Source organism: Cydia pomonella, chromosome 3 (genome assembly GCF_033807575.1).
Source record: "Cydia pomonella isolate Wapato2018A chromosome 3, ilCydPomo1, whole genome shotgun sequence".
In the NCBI taxonomy this organism is placed as follows: Eukaryota; Metazoa; Arthropoda; class Insecta; order Lepidoptera; family Tortricidae; genus Cydia; species Cydia pomonella.
In genome coordinates, this window is record NC_084705.1 from 8,936,305 (window position 1) to 8,962,020 (window position 25,716).

The 25,716-nt window shown below is 33.8% G+C and overlaps 1 protein-coding gene across 2 annotated transcripts in view; it reads right to left on the reverse strand.

The window, feature by feature from the left end:
* LOC133515985 (homeobox protein abdominal-B) overlaps window positions 1–25,716 on the reverse strand; it is a 135,004-nt gene that overhangs the window by 56,736 nt on the left and 52,552 nt on the right. Inside the window, exon 1 of one of the 2 annotated variants that reach the window (XM_061848638.1) lies at window positions 20,278–20,564. The exons of the other annotated variant lie outside the window; for it this stretch is intronic. The gene's annotated coding sequence lies outside the window, so the exon portion shown is untranslated. Of the gene's footprint in view, window positions 1–20,277; window positions 20,565–25,716 lie in introns of those variants that run through there. 2 annotated transcript variants of the gene reach the window in all.

Below are 25,716 nucleotides of genomic sequence, written 5' to 3' on the forward strand. Positions count from 1 at the left end.
TTATCTACAAGGAACTATAAATTCATTCAGGGCCCACCCTTTAGCGAGGGGATCCACCCTTCTGATTCAAAAAATTGCAAAATATTACATAAATAATAAAAAAGTTCCCCCTCTGATATAATTTCGGCCGGTCCATAGTTCCGGGGAAATGGTCTGTGGCTAAAGTTTCCTTTAAGTTTTTCATGCATTATTCATTATGAGCTATCTAGGAGAACCTCTCATATTTTTTTATTGACTATTTATTCTTTACGATACAATACAAAACTTGCGCTGTAACATGTTTGATAATAAATTGTTTTACAATACTTTTAAATTGTTCCTCTTACAAGGAATAACTATTCAGTTAGATTATTCGTGAAACTAAAGATTTTAAGCCACATAACTAATCCAGATCATATTTTGCCACATTCAAACGTGGACTGATATCCAACCTATAAAGACTGTATCGTATATTATAAATACAACTTTACTTAGCCGTTTTTTTTTGCTATTACATTGTTATTTAAAAATTACACATGTGTTTAATTAGTGCTTTAATAAGGTACACATTTCTCTCTGGGAGCTCTAACCTTGGGGGACTCCGTGTGGCACGGTTTTCTCGTCTCCGCTTGTAGTTCTGAAGCGTCTGTAGGTTTTGCGACCAATCAGGTAAGTCTCTATTAGTTTGATGATGTTGTTTGGGACGTCAGCTGTTTGAAGCTTCTTCGTTAAGCCTTCGTGATTTATGGAGTCGAAAGCCTTCAAGAGATCTGTCGACACCATGGCTACTACTGTTAGCAGAGGGACTCTCTTAAAACTATATAACCTCCCTCTCCCTTAAAACTATTTTTTTTTGTATGATTTGTGTTGCATCATTCTAAACATTTTACTGTCACCTGCATGATAAACAAAACGTCTTCACCTACGAGTTATATTTTATACTTACATTTTATTATGTTAATTTGGAAGATAAAAGTCATGCGTATAAAAACAAAAGCTTAATAACAAGCACATCTCTGCTATGTACTTCAGCCCTACCCCTTTCATATCCACGGCATACAAATCTCGAGTGACATCAAAGCCCTACAGAGATAGGGGTGCCCTGTGTTTTAATTCAGCCGAATGGGTTGATGGGAAAGTTTAAACAGCGCGGGTGCGTATAATCCGTATAATTGGTCGCCAGGGAGTGGAGGCATGAAATGAAAACTCATTAGTGTTTTAATAGAACTGCTTGTTAGAGAACCATGAGTAACGGAATTTAATATAAGATAGTTAACATTCTTTGCTCTCATTCATAGAAAGAGAGAATTCCAAACGGAAACAAAAATACCTTTTGTAAAGAATGTTTACTCACTGTAGCTACCTCGTTCAGTACACTTGGATTAAAAAAAGTAAAAGAAATAACATTGAGATAAAGTAGATATAAATGGTCAGGTATATGTATACCTTGGCCCAGCATTTAATTTTCTATTGTAACTTTTCAGGTACCTTGCAGAAAATAGGTGAATAAAAATTTAAGACATTGCCATTAAATATCTAAGTATATATTTCAGTGCCTAATGAAACTCATGAATTGGAATCAAATAATCAACTATAGATTAGCGGAATAGTTTAAAATCATGAGAATATTTTCAATGAGTAACTACCTAACAGATAAAGTTAAATACTTATCTTACCTATACAGTGTGTCCCTACTCCCTAGCCATTGGACAAAGCCGAAATGTACATATGAATTAGGGTATTTAGAATCAGTTCGACAGTACCATATTATTGTATTGTCATCAGAACTACATACAGCTGCCAATTTTCATGACGCTACGATCCTTGGAAGATGGTTAAATTAGTTACCTTAGATTCCATTACATAGTTAGTGACATACAGGTCGACCTAATAATAAAAAAATATATATATATATACATATATAAAGCGTGTTAAAAAACGTGTTAATAAAATCTCTAAGAGCGTCCCACAATTTATGTAAGTGTAGGTTAGTCTTTGAAATCCTAATCTTCCAGATCTGTCAGACCGCATCCCACAGACTAGTCAGTCTAATTTTAATCTGTTCCTGTCTAATTCTATCCGTTTACGACTGGCTCCCACGGCCGGACCCTTACGCGTGGGTTGTGTGAAACGAACTTTAAAAACGAGATGCGGGGCCTTTCTACATTTTTATATATGGTTTTTAAATTAATTTAGAATTGTAGCGATTCTTAATTTTTAGATGGCCATTTGTGATTTTGGGAATACAGCCGTCATAACACTGTCTTTGACTAAGAAAATTCTAAATACTTTAAATATATAAACTTTGCTTTGCCATGGCACACGCCTGTCATGAGTGAAAAAAATAAAAAGCTGCAAATAACAGGTAATTCCTATTAATTGCAATCGGTCAGAATTAATGTCAGGCACGAAAGAAAGTGGGCACGTCTAATGCAACCAAGTTTCTCTGTTAATTAAACCTTTCGTTACGTACAAGTTTCACCGTACTATCCGTCTTATTCATGTAGAAATCGTAAGGCGAGATAGCCTTACGTTATCCAACAAATTACAGGAATAGATATGATTTTACGAGGCTCTGTATTGAAAATATCCATTAGATTATCTTCAAACGATATAAAGTGCGTAAATAAATTACTGTAGTAGGTACAATTAGACGATTTTTAAAAGATATTGCTAGTTTTACATGATGATCTGTTTGTTACAAATACGAAACAAAAAAGTTTATTTGGTACTCGGTATCTTGTTTTAAATCTAAGTATAGGTAGGTTAATAGCCACAAGGTCAAGTCAGTTAGGTAAAAATAGGTACTGTTATATAGAACAGTCAGCAACAGAAGACAGCTAAGCGGGTGAGGTGTCCATGCACGTTAATTTATACACATCTTCATATATTTAAGATAATAAGACCCGCTTAGCCTCTTCTGTTGCTGACTGTCCTAGCAACTGCCGGCTCTGCTTTATTGTAATAGACTTTTTAAAACGATCTCATTTGCCTACGCATTTTTACGTAGTAGTTTCAAGTTATTAAAGCGGAGTACAAGTAGATAATTTATAGATACAAGCGAGTGGCTGCTTAATGAACCTCTGGTTGAAGCCGCCTACAGCGGGAAAAGCGATTATGGACGAATGAACTTGTAAGTTACTGCCTACGATCAACTGGAATCCCAATTTATTCCAAACCAATTTAATTCAGAGAGGCTTAAAGCGTAAGGCAATCTTTATCTGCTTTTAAAAACCGTCAGGACCATAAATAACATTTAAATTGTGGACCAAATTTTAATCGACTTGAAACGAGGGCTGTTGTGTTTTAATGACGATTAATATTTGCTTCACTTAACGAATTTACGTCCATATTAAGCGACAATAATTTGCATAAGCCATTAACTTTGATTGTGAGATCATAATAGCAAAGAAACAGTGAAAGTCAATGAAACTTAAGCGTAATTTTAATAACATTGTAAAACTGGCACGTTCCGACCAATCATAATACGGAGCCTAATCGTAGTAAATCTCAAGTTTTTATGTACCATTAAAACGTTTTATTGATTATTAACACGTGTTAAAATACTGAAACATTTGTAGAAAACCCCCGACCGTTAACACGTTGGTGTGATGAACTGCTGTCCTTACGGGCTACAGTTATGGCCCTACTTAAATCTGGTTACGTTTATTTTATAATACGTATGATGGTGATTAGTTTACCGCTTACAGGTTTTCAGTTTAAATCTATCGCCACCGATTCGATTATTTTAGATCGGAATCATATTATCGACACCACTTTCGTGGCTACTGCAAACAACGTCAATTGGTGCTTCAAATAAAATTTTCTGCCTGACTTCCATCTCTACTACAAAATTTACAAATTTTATATGTTTCAATTTACTTTTTACACTATTATACTTATTTAAAATAAATAATACTGTTCATTTTATTTCTGCAGCTCAGTTCAGCATAAGTATTTTATTCAGTTGTCAAAGCAAAGCTGAATGAAATACAGACCCAGTAAGGGCACAGCAATTTAGTCTTATACATAAGCATTATTCACTTTATAAACAACATTGCACAGACATTGAAATAAAATATGAATAAAAAATAATTTAAGTAGTAAGGTTATTTAAGTACAACCTAAGTTCATCTTTATGAAGCCCACTGATTACCAGTTCGCTCGACGATATCGGCCTGTCAGTTATTTGCGAATAACTGACAGGCCGATATCGTCCGGCGAAGGGTAATTAGTTAGTGGGTCCCAATAGACTTATTCCTATATATTTCATTAATCTAGCTTTTTGTATCAAGTTTATAGGTGCTAGATAATATTATAGGTCAATTCATGTTTATCATACGAGTAGCTAAATGATTAAGTTTGAATGCGGTATCAAATTAGGTAGGTATTAATAACCCGCATAAATCAATTATTCGTTTCAAACAGTCATCGACTCTAAAATCGTAATAAAATTTACAAACGGTAGTCAATTTATTTATTGCCTTAAAGTTGTAAAACGATATTACACGCCATAATGACGTGTGTTATTGGCATTTATTTCAACCATCAATGACCATTGATACAAATTTTATGATTGTAGTTTAATTAAAACAAATTTGTCACAGTAAAGTACAATCAGTCACTTTATGGTGCCTACATCACAAGTACCGCGGGTAGGTTCCGCCCGATCTGGCGTGACCTTAAAGCCCCTTAAGGCTATCGATTTTCAGTACCCTTGGGATTTCTACCGTACCTCGAGGCCGGTTTTCTACTTACACCTATTTTCTCATGGTTTGAAACATAAATTATCGAAAAGGTCAACGTTGAAAAGTATTTATTTTCTTTGACATACCTGTTATCTACATAAACGTCAGCTTTATATTAACGCAAACCTGTTTACTTACATAAAATAAATAGCAACAATGTAAAGAGTTATAGGGACGCTACGCTGACTTGGACCATACAAATTTGCCTTGATTTATTTATTAGGTACCCGCAAAAAATCAACAATGAAAGCTTTAAAAGTGAAACGAAAAGGATTGTTCGAGATCCGCGCATTGTACGCACCCTTATGCAAATGAGTTCCTCTGAAACCGAAAGTGTATCCATGCAACAAAAGCTGTACTTGCGTAACCTTTACATAAATTATCGATACGCATTAGGCAAATTACAAATCTTTTTGTGTGAAAATGGTTGTAAGAACGGTCAACAATAGTCTGTATGCAAAAACCCCAATGATTGCTGACATTGTCGTACCCATCGCGTTTTCTGTTTTCAAAGGGTGAAATTTACATAATATTGAAATTAATTCCGTTGACCAAATATTTTGGCCGTTGCGGTAAGCTCTACTTTCCATTTTACAGCATCTTAGTCAATATCTGGTGTTCGGAGCGAAAGGAGTTTAATTTGTGAGTGCTGGCCACGGTTGTGGTTTGAAACGCGAGGTGCCATGAGTTTAGGGCAGCGATCCTATCGAGTGTATTTTGATATGTACACACAAGTTATTCTGATTTATATTCAGGTGTGTTCGTGTTACCGGATAGTTAAGTTTTTATGGTCCCGATAGAGGGGCTGAGTGGAGTCGACGATTTGTTTATCGCCGGGCGGCGACAGCCGATGACGCGGTATCGCACTATGTACCGATCTCTTTATGTTGAGGTAAGTGTTACGTTTATTGCCCTATTTATTGCTTTCTGTTCCCGACGTGGTGACGGAACCTACATGTGGTAAGGACACGCGATGTGACTGGCTATTTTGGTGGACGAGGTAGGTATAAAACATGTTATATATCACATCAAACTTAACAGTGTTTTTGTATTCAACGTAGTACCTAATACTGTAATGCTGTGTACCTAAAATTAATAATAATAAAAAAAATCCCTGCTAAGTAGCCTATACTTTCCTACTTTTTTTTATTTTTCAAGGTGTTTATATGTTATTTTTAATTACGTATCTATGACAATGTATGATCAATACAAATAAAGAATATGAATATGGAACGAAATGGTTTAAAGTCAAGCCACTATTCACTACAAACAATTTTATTTATAAACAATGTTTCGTAATGGTTATCATACATTTTTGAGAGACTTTGTGTATAACACTGTATAAACAAAATTGTTAATAGTGAATACGTGGCTTAAGTGTCAAATACGTAAATTGATGCTGGTTACATGTCTTATATACCATTTTACTTGCATAAAATGGTATTGATTTTCAATGACGGAATTGATTTTATATTGAAAACAGTATACTTACTTACCTAGTTTAAGAAAGACAATAACTCTATATTAATTCTGATGCAAAAACCATATTATCATTATCACCAAGTGTCTGCATGAAACAAAACGTGCATTAAAAGAACCTATTTAACAATAAGCACTTTATCTTAAACATTGAATTACGTCCGCGAAATATAATAATATGTTCCGCATGAAATACTATGTACGTGACGGTTGCGATTACCTATTACGAATTTTACTTTCGTACATGCTTCGATATACTATGTATATTAGGGTAAAAATTATGTACTTGCTTACAATATTAAATATGGTCAGGCATAATTTCGTATATTTTTTCTTCTAGCTGCTAATCTTGAAGTAACACTATTATCAAATGAACCATAAAAGACAATATTAAGTATGATGGTATATATATAAAAAAATTAATGATATTAAAATAAGGTTTACCGAGTTATGTAGGTACATAACTCGGTAAGCCTCAATAATTTTCTTTGGTTAGTAGGTACTAAGGTATACATTTATAGTGTATTTTAAATTCTGGTTACAAATTTAATAGGAAACAATGTTTCTGGCAGCCTTTATATGAGTAGGTGTATGTAGGTACAGTCAGCGTCAAATATTTTGTAACAACCAAAGTAGCCAAATAGTTCGGTACACCATATATTTAGTATGGTGTACCGAACTATTTGGACACGATGACTGCTACAAAGTATTTGACGCTGACTGTACACTACCTACTAGCTTTCAGACGAGCGTTAATAATATTTTCTCAAAGATTTCTACACTTTAGTTTGGGGTGATTAGGAGTTATTTTTTACTTTAGTCTTTTCCTTGTTTATGACTGAAAATAATCTAAAAAAAAACACCATTATTATTTTCAGTGACTGGAATACACTTCCAGACGCTTATACATTTTCATATGAGATATATTAAGAAAAACATTCATGGAATTTAGTTATATTACTAACTACAAAACAATCAACTGAACATTTTGTAGACATTAGATAGGCCTTCATTATCCACTAAAACGGGAATTAATCGCGTGAAAATAAACTTGTAATTACCTCCCTGGTTTCGAAGATGACATGGTCTACGTGGTTCCGAAGAAAGACTGGCTAAAAATGATATTAAAAAAAAAGCATTTATTTCGGACAAGATCCATATACCTATACAAAAACAAAACAACAAACAATCAAAATATTTCCATATAAATTACATAAAATAAAATTAATATATTAATTACATCTCTATATACATATCTATGTATATTATAATGACATCTCTAATTTTTCGCACAACCAACACTTGGTCGTATTTATCAACTTTAACGTCGGAGGTAATTTTCAAGCTTAATTACTTACCTATATGAGATTTAGTATATTTTTATTAGTTAAATAATAGTGAATTACATTACTTTTGGAAGTTTAATTAATTAAATCAGTGTTATATCATTGCAAACTATGGATTATTTCAAAAAGAGTTGCTTTATAATTATAATAGTAAGTGCTATGCATGACAGTATCATCATAGTTTTTCATTTTCATTAGCTTCATAGTTTCATCATAGTATTTCTTTAGATAATGTATTTTCTGTAGGTTCCACGAAAATGATTAAATACGTGATTCACAGTGCACGACACTTGGCATTATACCAAAAACGTAATAAAACCAAACATTTCTGCTTTATATCATAATCTAAAAGCAGGTTTATATATTATATATGTATTATCTATGGGATGAGGCTGCGTCCAACCGCGGGGCAATTTGCCGTGTTTCTCCTTCTTGAATATTTTTTGTACCTACTAGGAGGTACCTAACTTAGTTATTAAGTCAAAATTGTTACTAACATCCTACTTATGATCTGCAATAAATTATTTTATTTTTACTTTTTACATGTTTATTTAGAAATATATGTAAGTGTGTATTTATATATTAAGTAAGTATATTATATCAATATGTATACATGAATAAGTATGTTGTTTAACGTAAACATGTATACTTCATATTCAATTTCTCTTAAATTGTAAATATTACCCGCACCTACGAGGATTACTCCCTGCTCTCTGTTTGGCCCGAGGGTTAACTGGTAGAGAATACCTTCTGGCATTAAGTTTTGTAAAAAAAATGAGCAATAAAGTTTAAATAAATATATATATGTTGGTTTTCTGTATTTACTTGTTTAGTCTACGTTATAATTTATATTAAGAAGCTGTGTGAACAGTTATGATTGTGAAATAATGTTGACATATTTATTATAAATTAAGACTTTTCAGAAAAAAAGTAATTAAAATATAAAAAGTGATATTAAGTAGGTACATATCTATATATTTTTACACAGTACGCGAGTATGTGGCAGGCATACGTTTTTTTTTTCAATGTTGTGTTTTATTTTACAAACTACTACAGACAATAGAAGATTTAGGTACCTACCTACATATTATTATATAAATAATAGCGATATAGCTCGTTGCAAAATAAATATGCTAATCTCGTCCCGGCTAGAAATTTTGCACTCTTACACTCTTACTGTACCTACACATACGCAGTTCCAACATTTTTTTTTTTTGTTTTCTATATACTTATTTTGTTCGCCTTTGCGTGAATAATGAGCTCATGCTTTTTCAAAAATAACCCGAGTAGCCACCGCCGACCACAATTACGTACAGCCAACTCAATCCAAGATGGCTGCGACAACCACAGTCATTCATCAGGGCCCTGACATAAAATAGAATTACTCTGACGGATCGCAGGCATGATTACTGCGAATCACCATAAATCAAGGCCCGCAGAGCCCGCAGCCTGCTCTAATTGCTAGATCTTTTATAATCGTAAATCATACAGTTTGGAAGGGAAGTTTTGTTGGAAACTCTCGAGGCTATTGGAGAATTTAGATCGTTTGGCATGCGGACAAAAACGTGGTTACGTCTCGTTTCCTATTAGCTTCTTGTGCCAGGCCAAGGTAAATAGAATATTTATCTTCTAGAATCATCAATTTAAGCGAATCATTTTAATGAAAATATAATTTCCGTCCGTCCCTAATGATCAGATACCAATTGCTCTAGGATAATGGCGAAGGTTTAATTTCTCAACACATAACGTACCTATTGTTTAAAAAAAAATGGGAGTTCTATCATTTACCTATATTTTCCTATATTTTTTGAAAATCTCTAAGAGTTATTTTCATGGAGCCGATTATATCTTCTATAAATCTTTCTACTTATATTCTAATTGCTACTCGTATTTTATTTTTAAAATATCTGGTAAGTTACGAAATTTTCTTTGCTAGCATAAAACTGCATCTCCTCCAAAAGTCCTTCAAAAATCCGTTTTACGGTTTAGGTGCTGATATGAACCGGTTTTAATTTAACGGTCGATTAGATTTCATTAACGTGCATTTGCATTGTAATAAGTACGCGTATTCGTTTCATTATCAATTCAATTTCGTTGTTTAATTGCTGTAACAAGCGCTTATTGGCTGTTTCTGCTAAATCAACTTCATAAATGTTCTTTCTATAACTATACTAATGTAAACATGGGACAAGTACTTCTTACATTTGTCCTACCTTTTGAGTATCTGTACCTGTATATGTAATTAACTAACTGTTGCCCGCGACTTCGTACGCGTGGATTTGTATGTTAGTGGTTATATATTCTACATGAGCATAGAACGTTATGCAGAAAAAGACAGCAGTAGGAAGGGTTAATAATTACACAACGCATGAGATTTGCCTGTCACAACCTACGAAGTCTGAAGATCGTAACTAAAAAAAATTCTCGATATAATCCCTCTCAACCCCTTAAGAAAATTTTAAAGTCCACTATTTAAAAAAAATCACTCCCGATGCAAACTTTAAATCTTTTTTTCACCTATTTAGGGGATTAATACAAACTTTCAATGAAAGCCATTTTAACTCCTTTAGGGAATATATTTCTCAAAACGGTAAAATCACTTGTTTTCTATTATGGTGTCTTATATAACGATATTGCAAGTTTACTATTTACAAAAAATTTAGTTTTTCTTTTTCATGAACTTATGAATTTTCAAAAACGGTGAAATCAGTTTTCGTCTATTCGATTATAATACCCTTTTTACCAAGTTTCAAGTTCCTAGCTTAAAAGAAAATTCGTACCACATATAAACTTCTATCCCCTTTTTAACCCCTAAGGGATTTTCAATAACGTTGAAATAACTTTTTTTGTAATCTTATATTATGCCTTTCCCAGAAGTTTTAAAGCATTCAACCCTTCAATTCAAATGTTCAACCCTTATTTAACCCTTTTAGGGGATGAATTTTTTAAAACGCTGAAATTACTATTGTTGAATTCTAATAATGTCTTCATACAAAGTTTCAAGCCCCGCACTGAAAAAAATGTTTGATCTCCATATAAATTACGAGTATCAACACTTTAAAATCACTTTTCTTGTATTCTAATAATATGGCCATATATATAGTTTCAAGTCTCGCACTAAAAAAATGTTTGATCTACATACAAACTTTCAACTCCTTAGGGGATGAGTTTTCAAAACCGCTGTTAGTTTTCTTCTATTTTAATAACATACCTTTTTAGAAACTTTCAAGTTCCTGGCTTAAAATAAAACTTGAACCTGATACAAACTTTCATCACCTTTTTAATCCCCTTAGAGGTTGTATTTCTCAAAATCGTTTCTTATTTATTGTACACATTACAAACGTTGTGTGCAAATTTCAACTTCCTGGCATTAGTAGTTTCGGCTTTGCGTTGATGAGTTAGTCAGTCAGGACACACGCATTTATAAACGAGTATATAGAAAATCAATTTATCTTTCATTTGCAATCGCAATAAATCAAATTATTTTATTCCTTAATTATTATTTTTTTGCGGTTAGATTACCCGGTCAGGCGGTGACGATGTTTCATTTAGTCCGTACAGTAAGCTGCAGAGTTAAGTGATCCCCCTCTGCAAACAGATTTCTATGCAGCAAATATACTATCCGAAATAAAATATTATGTTACAAACCAAAACTTATTAGAGCACTGTACCCTATCAAATTCTGGATATTTTTCTAAAAACTCTCAAATTTTGATGAAGTACCAAATTTCGCCTAGAATTATCATATCATACTTATTTAACAAAAGTAAAGGAGGACCCACCCATTGAATTTTCTACTCAGATTAGACCAAGATATTTAGAACAATGTCATATGCATAATTAGCTTCAAAAAAGCTCGAAGCCAGGAGGGCGAAAATCTGCGGTGCTGTTTATGACGAAGCTCTATTTTGACGATATGTATATGCTGGAAATGTTCAAAAATACCTCAGCTTTGTAATTACATACCAAACACCTTGTATTTCACGTTTGTATTAATTGATAGAGTTAATATAAATTGGCTCTTGCTGAGAGCAATAAAAGGATATTGACTGTGCGTATAGTTTCCGCTGGTTATGTTATTATAAACCGTGTAAGTACCTACGTTTAGATTGTGAAGAGTTTCTCTATGAGGGGATTAATTTCTGTAATTAAATCTTTGAATAAATAAGGTATGTACGATTCCCACCGACCGGGCGGCGTCGGAGCGCATTCCACATCAGGACGGCCGCAAGTCGGTCGGCTCCTCGTGGACGCGGAAGGCTCCGGACGGCGTCTGTCATTCATACATCATGTATAGGACATTATGAAATGCACTCCGGCGTGGACGGCGTGGTCCAATTCTAGCCGGTTGGTGAGATACATACATACATAAAGAAGATCAGATCCTTAAGGCTAGAAAAAAATGAAAAGTGCATAGAACACAGTCGGAATCTAATTATATTTTACAAAGTTAAATAAGGACCAACCATTGAATTTTCCACGAGTCTCAGATTAGACCAGGATCTCTAGAACAGTGTCGTATATATCATTATCATTTATTCCATTGAAATCATGTTCATTTGTACATGTAATTATTAGACCGCAGTTTGATTTCTGATCCTTTAGTGATGCAATACCTCCACCAGGCCCTTGAATTGTGTAATTACAATTGGGTTTGTAATAACGATTTGATTTTTCGTCGGCGAATGTCAAGAGGCTGGTGGGAGTAACGGCATCACTTTTCAGCCTGACAACATCTGAAGCGTAATACGCAATAATCTATAATACGAGTATGCATATTACCCTGTTCTTAGAGATCCTGGTCTTAATGGCAGAAAAATGAAATAAGTCATTTGTATATACTTCCACCGTTTTGGATTATCCTACACCAAAGACATGTTTAATTTAAGTACCTATAAATTAAATGAGTAATTTATTTGCAGGTTCCGATTTCTATCGTCGTATCTAGTGAGGATTCTAGAATATAATAAAATTCAACTTTAGTCATTATCTTTCAGAGTCCCCTCGCCTAGAAAGACGGCGTTGGCAAAACCGTAAATAAGTCTGGCGTTTTGAGAACCCGGCCAGCATTTTACGTGCATTGGCAAATACTTAGGTACAATGCGACAATAAACTACGTTAGATTTCGAATCGTGATAAATAAAGGTCCTAGGAAACGGTAAATTAAACTTAAAGACTAGTGGTGAAGGTCTGGTTTTAGTCACACTCGCGGGCAGTATCGGCTTGCAAGTCGCTAAGGCAGCAATGGCGACTCACGATTTGAAAACAGATTTATGATCGACCACGATAACGGGCATGCGATAAAAATTTTGCCATTCCAAGGAGCATGTATAGGTATGTTCTACGACGGCTCCAGGTTGGTACGTTCTCGCACACGCCGCCAATGACCCAAATACCAGCTTCATACCGACAAGTACATATTAGGTACGTAAAGTTGTTCAAAACCTTTATGATATGTGTTAATTGCGAGTAATAAGTCACTGGCAAATAAAAAGTTTGACATGGCTTTACTACTACTTTTGGAAAAAAAGCGTCATGGTCAATATGTCGCGTTGAGTTGAGTCAGCGTACCTACTAGTCCCAGTAAGTACCTACTTGGCTCACGAGATGACCGCCATGTGGGATGTTGATTCGACGATCATTGTCCCAATAGTCGTTTCAGCGAACGGTCTCATAGCGAAGAGTCTCGACCAACACCTTGAGAAACTCTCGCTAGGTGGTTGGATCAAGGGTCACATGCAGAAGGCGGTGATCTTGGACACGGCGCGGATAATCCGGCGGTTCCTAGGTTAGGTTTTTTTATAATATGTTTATATGCTTTTGTATTGTTTTTGTACGTGTATTTTAATTTTATATTAATGTTGTAAAAAAGCCTAACATAAGAAGAAAGATAAATAAAGGAGATAATAATAATAAATTTCTTTATTCAGATAACTAGGATCCATTGGGGTTAGGTACATAGTGACTTAAAATCTATGGTTAATATTTTAAATAATAAATTAATTAATTAATGAAATAAAAAACTCACAATAAATAAAATTAATTAATTTATAATTCACGCAATTAAACTACCCATGATCATTAATTTATTAACGTGTTTGTGCATGGGAGAATCAGGCTTTCCTTCAAACATTTTCAGGATGCCGTTAGAGCTGCTCCGCATCCTGCTAACTAGCGAGTCGTGTTTTGAGCCACAATAAATCCAATAAAAAACTAGAAGTCCGTTCAGAAAATTTCGTAGACTAAGGAACATACACGTAACTAAACTGGCGAAAATTCTGTAATGTAAGTAAGACACCAACGTATGTCTGCAAACATCGTCGGTTATCGTTTTTCGCAATAAGGAAGAAATTAAAAAAAAATATTTGAAATGACTACCGATGAAATTCTATACAATATTCTAATACCTAAGTCCAGAATTTTGTAACTAAAGTTTTGTAATGAAACTAGACCTTTACCCTTGGTCTATAAATAAGATTTTGCTTGGAATATCGCTTAGTAGCAATCAACCGCATGCTTTTCAGCCATAAGTTTTAGATGTGTTTCAATGAAATAAATTCTAAAATTTCATCGTGTCCCGACTGCACTTTGTCACGCACGTCACAAACGTGGCACACGATGGTTTTCCGACTCACGCGTCGCGTTGTAGTCGTGGATAGAAAACAAATGAAACGTGCTACTTATCAGTCACTTAGTCACGATATAATATATTAAAATATTGAAAAAAGTATTTCCACCTGAACAAATGTTATGGGTAATTGTAATTCTCTGGGCTGCATTGATTTATATTTTTACCACTAACTCTTACTCAAATACGATTCTAATTGTTCTCATACTTTTTTTTCGAAATATAATTGAATTTCATGTTTACTGACACCGCAATTGACCATAATTTACCATAATTGAAAATATTGAGGAACATAAAATCTCTGAAGTATTTAACAGCCAATAATCGCTCGTCTCAATTCATTGTTAACTTATTCAACAAAACAAATCCGGAGTTAAACAAAACACTCTGACGACCGGTCTGGCCTAGTGGGTAGTGACCCTGCCTACGAAGCCGATGGTCCCGGGTTCAAATCCTGGTAAGGGCATTTATTCGTGTGATAAGCATGGATATTTGTTCCTGAGCCATGGGTGTTTTCTATGTATTTAAGTATTTATAAATATTTATATATTATATATGTATATCGTTGTCTAAGTACCCTCAACACAAGCCTTATTGAGCTTACTGTGGGACTTAGTCAATTTGTGTAATAATGTCCTAGAATATTTATTACAATAAATATTAATTAGTATCTAAAACAATAAGTAATAAATTTAGTAGATAAGTCTATTAACCTATGTATTTTAGGCAGTAAGCATCTCGAATAAAATAAAATAAATTGACAGGTCAATTTTAGACTCTCTTGCTAATATTAATTTTTGAACGACTGACTTTCTTTGTTTTACAACAATACGTATGTAGGTAAGTACGAGTACCTACCTCGCGCGTCCAATAATGATACCTGTCACGTAAAAAATTTGTAGACATTTTTTGGAAATATAGTACAATAATTATAATAATAAAAATAAGGTAAAGTGAAGTATAACATATTTATTCAGTATTTTTTTTAAATTAAGCCTATCCAAAAGCGACTTGGAGGAACTGTCATAGGGATCATCATTTGACGCGTCAGGTCAGGCGCGGATCCAGCCCTCAAAAAAGGTTGTGGTCACAGCACAGCCACCCGAAAATCGGCCAAGTGTGATTCGGTGTCCGAACTCGTTCATGAACAATCATGACTCTTGCAAGTCTTAAACGATCGTACTACCGATCTCAATAGACTGAAAGTGTGACGTCAGAAGGCTATTAGGGGGCTACCTTATCAATTTTTCGCAGATACTCGATTCTCAGACAACGTTTCGCAGGTCAACGTTTCATAGAGGGATTTATTCGTAGATCTAACTTTTAGTCGACATTTGCTAGTCTTGGTTCACATACCGTTCAATTCGCTTTTCTGTTAATTAGCAGAACACTGACAGAACAATTATTGTATGAATTTCGTTTGGCAGAGTAATCTTTTCGTTTAAGGAACTATTAGTAGAGTAACTTTTTTTTATATTTTATACATTTTTTAAATATTTCGTTGAGTAGTCTAGTCGACAAGTTCAAAATGGTCAAAAATAGAAATAAAAATACTTGAAAAATACCTCATTGGAATTGAAACAATGTCTAGAAAAAAGGTATTCGAATTCGAATCGTTTATTAGCACAAAAAACTCCAAAGTTATAAAAAATATGGTATTTTGTTTTTGTCAATATCTCATAAACTATTAACATTTAACAAATGAAAACAAAAGATTCCTATAGTATTTTTCAAACAGGAAGGGTATGCTGATAGATTCTCATTCTCGCAAAATTGTATGTCATCTCAATTGATCTCAATACAATTTTGCAAGATGTGGAGCTTTTAGGATATAAATTGTATGGAGATGATATCTATCAGCGTACCCTTCCCGTTTGAAAAATACTATAAAGAAGAGAAAATTTTCCAATAAAAAAATCCAACTCTAGGTACTCTAAACTCTATTCGTTATAGTTTTAATTTAACGTTAAAAATAGCCCCCCGCGCCTCATTTTCGGGATGCGCGCGCGGCGTGAAAATGCGAGTAAATACGTAACATTAAATATTATTTTAAAGGTAGATTTTTCAACAAGATATTAGGCAATTATTAATTAACACTTTTTTCTGGATCTTTCGTCTCTATTGTAAATTTTTAAAAATGTTTTAATAATTGGCGTAAAAATATTTCGCTTCGTGGAGCCCATCTTATTTATACACTTAACAAGATCACAAAAAATTTAATACTTTGTGTAAAATTTCAGAATAATAGTGAAAATTGACAAAAAAATAAAAATCAAGGTAAAATTGTTAAATATAAAACAATATTATAACCAAAGTATTTTTATAGCGTGATATTCCTTAGATAACCGAAATATTTTTACGCCAATTATTTGAACATTTTTTTTGTTTACATTTACGATAATGACGTATGAACGAGATTTTTTTTAAATTAATTATTCCCTAACTTAGGGCTATTTTCAGCGGTAAATAAAAACTACAATGAATAGAGTTATAGTTCTTGGGATTTTTTTTTATTGGGAATTTCTACTTCTTTAGTAATATTTTATTTTCATTTCTTAAATGTATTATAGTTTATGAGATTCGGCTAAAAACGAAATACCATATTTTTTCATGAATATTTATTTTTAACTTTTGCTATTGTTTATGTGCTAATGCTAATATACACTTCGAATACATTTTTCTAGACATTACTTATTCCGAATCTAATCAGGTACCACATGTATTTTTAGAAGCAGTATCTAAATTTTTCAACTTGCTGACTAAAGTTATTTTCGAATAAAGTGACAATTTAATTAAACTTTAACTAACAGTTAAATTAGTAATTTAGAAATTGCGATAGGTACTTATAACATTCGGGTCGGCAATATATCTAAAATCGCAAACGATTTATTGCAGTCTATGGAGCACTTTTTTACATAGATAGATAAACGCTACGCTAACTACGATAAAAAAAAACTCCTACAGCTGTAAATTGAAAGCTGGCAATATTTTAAATTATTGTACTAATATTTGTGACTGTTGAACATTTCTAAGACTCCATAAGCTAAAAGTAATTGCCCCTGTTAGTAAATAATCTTTATTTTTTACAAATAATTAGGACTCGTGGTGGCGAGAATTTCTAATTAACACCAGATGATCTGTTTTCGACTTGGGTAAGCGTGACAGTTATCAAACTATCAATTTACGAAAAGTAAATCCGCGTATCAATGTTATGCCAACCAACTGACTACTCTGTGTAATGAAATTTTTACAAAGATTCCTCTGCCATAACATCTGCGAAACAAAAATTGGCATAATTGTACTCGAGGAATTAATAGGACACCCTATTAGGGTTGTGGGCATGCCCATCGTGCCCACAACGGTGGATCCGCCCTTGCGTCAGGTAGACTCGTAAGTACCTATGTCGTATCGAATAGATGGGCAAAAATTACCATAACTTCATTATAACTGGTACTTTAATGGTAAAATGTTGCCAATACCTACTTTTTTATTTATTTATGTATTTTATACTCTAGTACCTACCTAACCGTAGCGTTTTTGTGACTTACAAAAATTGAGAGCGTGTGTTTATACCTAATTATGTTATAATTATGAAGATATACATTAATTAAACAATAACAAATTAAAAAAATAATAAAATAAGGTGTATAATTTAAAAATTCATGACTAGATATTAAAATTAAATTAACTGAACATTTGATAATTGATAGAATAAAAATTACTTGATAATTATTGATAGGTAATAAAAAAAAACATTGATAATTAAAAGTTAGTTAGTTAAAATGTCAAAACTTAAAACAAAAAATAAATAAAAATAAGTAATTAAGCAATAAGTACCCATAAAAAGAGAGACAAGTACCGACCCAACAAAAACTACTACAGTTTGTTATTTCAGACGATGGTTATCAAAATTAAGTTTTTCTAAAGCAAATATACTGACATTAATGCGATTTCAAGACTCACTTGGCATGTAGGAAGTATGAATTCCACTACGATACAAGGGATATAAGGGAATAGTCATACCTAAAGGAATTAGCCGATGACGATGCTGGGGGAAACGTGACGTGAGCTGAATAATGGTGGGCGAGCGGAGTCGCGGGCTAAATAAATAGCATAAAATGTAACAGTTTGGCGACAATATAAAGTTAGTTGGAATTTTAAATGTTAAAAAAAAATAGTTAACATGTACAGTCATCATCAAAAGTAGGTAAGGCAAGGTAGGTAGGTACTTTTGGAGCATTGTTTTATCCGCTACTTTTGATGCTGACTGTACCACCTACTGTGTGGGACAACTCATTCTTATAGTATTAAATGACATAGTATAGGTAAACTAAAAAGGTTTCATAGCCAAATTACCTGCGCATTTAGAGAATGTACCTGTCACGCGGCTAAAACTTTAAAAGACTATCATTGTACCTGAAGAAAAAAACCAGACAGTTGCGAGTTGGACTCGCCCACCGAGGGTTCCGTTCTTTTTAGTATTTGTTATTATAGCGGCAACAGAAATACATCTGTGAAAATGTCAACTGTGAATACATATAGCTGTGATAGCTAGATCACGGTTTATGAGATACAGCCTGGTGCCAGACAAAAAGACAGATGGACAGTGGAGTCTTAGTAATAGAGTCCCGTTTTTACACTTTGGATACGGAACCTTATATATCACGAAAACATAAATAAATGAAAATGAGACATAATTTTCTTTTATTTTCTATTGTACTTAATTGTTACCCTACATAGGTACCACAGCTGTATAATTTCAGTATAAAATAGCTAGTTATATTGCCGAGGGACCTGACCAGCAAAATTACAAATATAAACCGAAGTATATTTTTAGAGTAATTGAGTTAAAAAGTAAAATCCTTTTGTCCCCTTCTAATTTCCTGGCTTTTCGCCCCCTCTTAAGAGGTATGTATCTAGTTAATATTGTTCGGGTTTGGATACACATGTTATTTCATTGTTATTCGGCATCTGTATGACCCGTATTGTACTAGCTTTATAACTTATTTGTGCATAAATTGTGCGCAAGCCCATCGCATCGCGCATGCGTTCAACTATAAATAAGAGATGTAAGACGCGACCTCACCCGCCGCGAGGTCGGCTATTGTGATCCTAGCTATTACCTACGGCTTCGAGGAATGGAACACGTTGGTATCTTAGAAGAAGAGAGAACTTACAGAACTGTGCAAGTGTGCCTAGTTTGCCTAAGTATAATTTATATTGGTACTTTCATATCGTAATATTTTGGTACTTCATTGTTAATCAGTTCTTCCGCCTACTTACAAAGACAAAAACCGATCTAGCATTGTGGAAAAAACTGTGTTATGACTTTTTCAGCCATCTTAACATTGGATTAATTTTAATTGGATGTTTTGATTAATTTTACCATGTTATAACGATCTTGATGGATTTTCATTCCAAGGAAAATGTATTATCCCATGTTCAAATGATAGGTATCTGTATCTACTAGTATTTACTAGTTCGTTGTTTAATTTATATCTACTTCTAAGTATTTACCTATTGTGACCTCTTTGCTCCGTTTTATGAAAAGGTGGTAAATAAAATACAGATTGCGATCGTATGCTTTGCGACCCAGCTGCTCGCTCAGCACTTGACAACGAAGCGGACTTGCAGATAGTTTTCGCAATCATACTTTTATTGTGTAAACGTCACACCTATCATCAATCTATCCATTTACCTACATAAGGCACAATTTTCATGCCCAGTCCAGTTCAGTTGTGATCCCGGTTCAACTACATTTACTAGCTTGTCAATTACCTAGGTAGGTATGAGTAGGTTAGTGATTTCTTGATATTAATTTCTATACTTATACTAATAAAAAAATGGCACTGAAAATTGGCAACGTTTTGTGGGAATGGGAATGTCCCTACTGCTCCCTTAAATAAGGAGTTATGTACACATACTTATTTGTGAATAAATGAAAGTACCGAATCAAGCACGACGTTAATTCTTTAATATGAAAAAGGCGTACCTAAATAATTTAACGATCTTATTAATGTTATGCAAAAGATTTCATTTAAATTAAATATTATTAGACAGATGACGTATTAAGTCCTTGATAAATTAGAATACTTACTAAATATTCGTAATTTCCTAATAACTGAAGCACGCGCGAATCCCCACTGAAATTCACGAAGCCAGAGCGTTCAGCTCCAAGGCAACCAAAGTACCGTGCACGTCACACTGATTTCCCATGGAAATAACAAATTGTTGCGTCTACGCGTTATCGCATACGAAAACGACTTCTAAATTCGATATTCGAAATTAAAGTTTAAACTTGGAATGAGAGCGCCGCCATCTTGATCGGTGCGTGCGGCTGCGCCGCGAGCGCGAAATTACATACAGGCTTAGGCTGCGCGCTGCCCGCTTGCGAGTGTAAAAATAAAATAAAGTTAAAACAACGTCATTTTCTTTACATGTGTGCGTGCTGTATTTATAGGCTAGCTGTGTGTAATACCTACCTATATGCACGACTGGGCTCGTTGCTTGTGGTTTGTGTAACGTCTTAATTATTTATTACTGGTCTGAAAGCCTAATAGTATTCAAAAATGAATATGTATTAAGAATTGGTTTTATTAAAAACCCTTTTATCTGATCCAGTTTGGTTAAGATAAAAGTCGATGTTTTTTAATTAAATGAGTAAGCATGAAAGGTTTAAAAGTTCGATGAGCCACTAAAACTTGTACTTAGGTGTATGGGTATTAGGTACTCCAAATCAACTACGCGACTCTTTTCAAAGTTTGACCCAAGATAGCACTACTCATTTACTACACTTAAACACAAGAAACATGCTTAGAATGCGATAACTTATCGGTAGGGCGCGCGCTTGAAAAGTCCTTAGAACGTTTTTAAGACAAGTCGTAGATATTGATGTGTAGTGGTTCCGAAAAGAACGCTTCCTTAATCATATACCAAACAAAATTAAGATTTAACAATGTGTTCTCAATATATCTAAGTTTCAATACACCAAGCACGCTTAAAAGTTTTACGTATCTCTTGACATATTTATTGTTCATCTCGCTATTATTGACCGCAGCGTTAGCGAAGGTGCCGTTTCAGCTTGGGTAAAAATTATTTCGTATGTTCTCTACAGTGCGCATTCTCAATCGATTCTCGTGAAATTTTGTGAGCAGGTTCGATGATTCAGTTTATGGAATGTTTTCAAAAAGGCCGAGCTATGCGGGTTCGCGAAGTCTACAGCTCATAGAGCCTAGTATTATAAGATTCATATGCAACCTTTATTAAAATTAATAAATTCACTAGATCGACGGTGAAATGACTTGCGGCAGTCAGTAATTACTGGAACGAATACTTTCAGAAAAGGCGAATAATGTATCACATTTTAAAACATATTTATAAATCGGGTATAAATAACAAAAAAAAAAAATCCGCGATAGACCCAGTTTTAAAATAATGTATCATCTATAGGTACTATTCCTATCTTTGAAAAATCATGTCATAAATCTCTGAAACAACTACTATTGTTATTTAATTGTTCAGACCAGTTTACTTCTCCCTGGGTAAAAACTAAAGTAAAAACACCTGATGTAATGTGAAAATAATTTAGGAAAACATACTGAGCCAACATATTACCAAGTTATATGACTATTTCCTGTTTATATAAAAAAAAAACATAGTACGGTAATCAAAGATATAGGGATATCGATGTGGATAAGAGTGCTACCTATCTCTAAATTTTGCCTAGATGCTTTTATCGATTCGTTGAATAGTTTTCAACTAGATATATTTTTCACGAAGGGATGCGTGGGTCGGTGTCCTTAATAAATGTGCTATTTTTATAGTTCAACTGGACTTTGCAGTATATTTTTAGGTGAGTTAGTACTTGGTCAATAATACAGACAGATAATTAAACGAGCCGTTGATATTGTGTTTAAAAAATATTTTGATTAAGTACCTATTAACGAGGGGTATGTAGGTAATGTTTAATAAAATTTGTACGAGGTGTGGATACTGGTTTTAATTACTGTAGAAATACATCAGAAAGTATAATTAATCTCATAATAGTTTAGAATGGGAGATATAAATAACTTGAAAGTGTCAGATAAGTCCGTCTTGGATAAGCTAAGTGTCCTTTAATCGCTAAATTATGAAGCTTTGAATGGCTAGGCTTTTAACTAAATGCAAACTTAAAGTGCTTTTTGACGCAATTAAATGTGAAATAAATTTTCTGCTATTAGTGGTAACAAACAAGTATCTATTTTAGAAGCAACTATTGCCTTCATCAAGATAGGTACTTAGGTATGTTATAGTGGTTAAAAATTAATTATTTCGAGTTACGGAGAGGAAAAATGCACTAAATTCGTTTGCAAGGAAATTCTATATTTTAGTTTCTGAAGGTTAATATCACAAGTTACGATCTAAAGACTAAGTATTACCAATTTCGTGTCATTGAAGTTGGACGTTGTGTAATAGTGGATCGATAAGTCGATATAGGCTAGCTAACCTGTACGTGATAATTTTTTGACTTGTAAATCTAATTTGTTAAAATTTAGTTTCTCAGTTTATTGGTGTGAACTGTAATACCGTGTTAATAAATGTGTCAAATAAATAAATCAATATGGCTACCCATATCGTATCGAAAGTCTCGCATAGCTGAGAGCGAGTTTAACCGGTGAGATACGTTGCAAACACAATACATTTATCACGTATCTTATTACAAATAGCTACACTTGTAAGTTAGCTATATCGTATCGAAAACCATGCATAGCTGAGCGGTTTAGCCGGCGAGATATCGCGCGATATTCCAGAGCGGGCGGTCGACGACCTTCGCCACCGGTCTCTGGGCTTGCTAGGGTTGCCACTTACATTGAGTTTTAGTGTCTTTATTACAGGATAGCTACTTGTTCTGCCTGGCTTTCGAACGTTCCGATTTTTTGTTGGTTTATTTTTAATATTGACTGAGTTATAGAAATATAAAAATATATTAAGTCACTTACACTTGTTTAAGTAATAAAAGCATATTTTAAAGGGTCACCCAACCAGGGCTCGGAACCGGTTTATTTTTAAATCCCGAAATAGCCCAATATTTTTCATTATTTTATACTCTTTACGTAGGACTGGATCATGTATTTAGGTAACAACTTCGCATTATTAGATAGTCCCATTAAAAATTAAATAATAAACCAAAGAACGAAAAAGAACGTAATAATACCGGTATTTTTTGTATGAAGAAATAACCGGTTCCGAGCCTTGCACCCAACACGAGCGTCTCCCGAACGTCCGCGTGTAGTCAACTCTATGGCAGCTGCTTGACGCAACGTCGGCGGAACTTCGCAGTGACGCCATTTTCCATAGCGCTGACTAGACGGCGACGCTCAAAAGCTAGCGTCTTTTAGGGGTGTGGGGTGGGAAAAATTGCAATTTAGGTGAATGCGAATTATTTATTTTAAGCACAGCAGTAGGAATTTTAAATTTTTAATGTGAATATTATAATGTGATCATTGATTACTAAGACTTAGGTACCTGTTGATTAACGTATATAATTTTAACTGACCTATACCTAATTCCTTACTATACGCTAACTACCAAATTGAAGATTTAGAACGAATCCTTCATTTAAATGAAGGTCGTTTCGATCTATTACGAATAACATATAAATCTTACATTTTATAAAATATATACATACTTAGGTCGATAGTAAATTGATCAGATGTTGAAAGTTATTATATATTATAGGCTCATTCTTACACAAATCCTTACAAACAACTATAACAAATTTTGACGACCGGTTTGGCCTAGTAGGTATATAGTGACCCTGCCTACGAAGCTGATGGTCCCGGGTTCAAATCCTGGTAAGAGCATTTATTCGTGTGATGAGCATGGATGTTTGTTCCTGAGTCATGGATGTTTTCTATGTATTTAAGTATTTATACGTATTTATATATTATATATATCGTTGTCTAAAGTACCCTCAACACAAGCCTTATTGAGCTTACTGTGGGACTTAGTCAATTTGTGTAATAATGTCCTATCATATTTATTTATATTTATTTATTTAACTATACAATTTATGAAATACTTACATTTAAAACAGAATTACTTACAACATTTAAAACAAAAAAAATAGTTTATATGTAAGAAATCCGCAACGCAAGCTTCGTGAGGTGGCTACAAATACAACATGTTACGTCCCAAATATACCAATGATGATATCCGAATCAGGCTTCGTCAGTTTTTTTTTTGACAATTTAAATTAAATTAAATAATCGTCACGAATCTTACCTGGCTCAAATGTCCCCATTACGCTGGCAGCGTTACCGCGCTGAATGGCCAATGAGATCTGTTGGACAAGGTACTTACGATCCGGACCGGGGATCGCGTCCCTCCCTAAATAGATTGATGATAAATCAAATTGTAAAGAAAATGTGTATCATCATTTGTTAATATAATTGGTAGGTATCTGACGATGTGCGTCCCTAAAGAACCTCGGCGTCCACTTTTTAATTTTGCTTCGCAGCTGACAGACGCCTGAACAAACATGCCCTCTGCATACTTTATATCTCCTTGTTATGCAACGCTCCATGAATTCCTTATTAATTGGTTAAAAATAAATGATAAATTAGTAATAAAAAAAATACATTCATTAAAATCTAACAAAATAGTGCAAAAAAGTATTACGAATATGACGATTGATTGCTATGAATAACTACGGATTTCTAAAAAACTAGTAGGTTGGCAAATAAAGTTTCAGGTTACTTTCCGTCCAAGTCATCTCGGATGTGGGTATATATGTTATGGATTCAGTATGATGTCCTGACCGACCGCATAGCCTAAGTATTGCGTTACATGGATAGGCATTATAGTTTTCAAGAAATTTTACTTTTTTCAATCATGGCGTGTTTCAATTGTCCCCGGTCCACACTATGGAACCCTAAAAAGGTTATTTTAAAGGTATTACATACTTAAGCGTTGACTTTGATTTATTAATAGGAGGTAAGTTTTTTTTATTAAGTACAACTTCACTATCCAACAAACTCCCATTAATATATTTAGGTACTAAAACTCCTTTTCGCCGAAGAGCCTTTTTAACACCTGCATGGATATCATCAAATGTGACCAAAAATATTTACTTCATTACTGAGACAAGTATTATCTTTCATCGCACGTTTTGTCAACAGATCTATATCAGAACTCGTAAAACTCATCGCCTATCATTGCCCTCCCTTCCAAGTATTTCAGAAAATAATTAATTTCATGAATCTTACGGACATCTCTATCCAAACTTATTATTCGACGTCTATTTATATTCATCGAGATAAGGGTTTTAGAATTTATTATTTATGAAATTCTTAAAAAAACAAACGATTTATATCGTGGTTTTTTGTTGTATTTCTTAATTCTTTTGGTAGGTACGTTTTGGCTGCAGGCCAAGGGCGGTTCCCCTCCAGGGAAGGCACCCTCGAAGACAATAAATATGTCAGAGGAAGATATTACACGACGCGGAGACGTGGGCTCCGTCTTAGTAAATTATTACTTCGCAACTTTTGCTGATGAG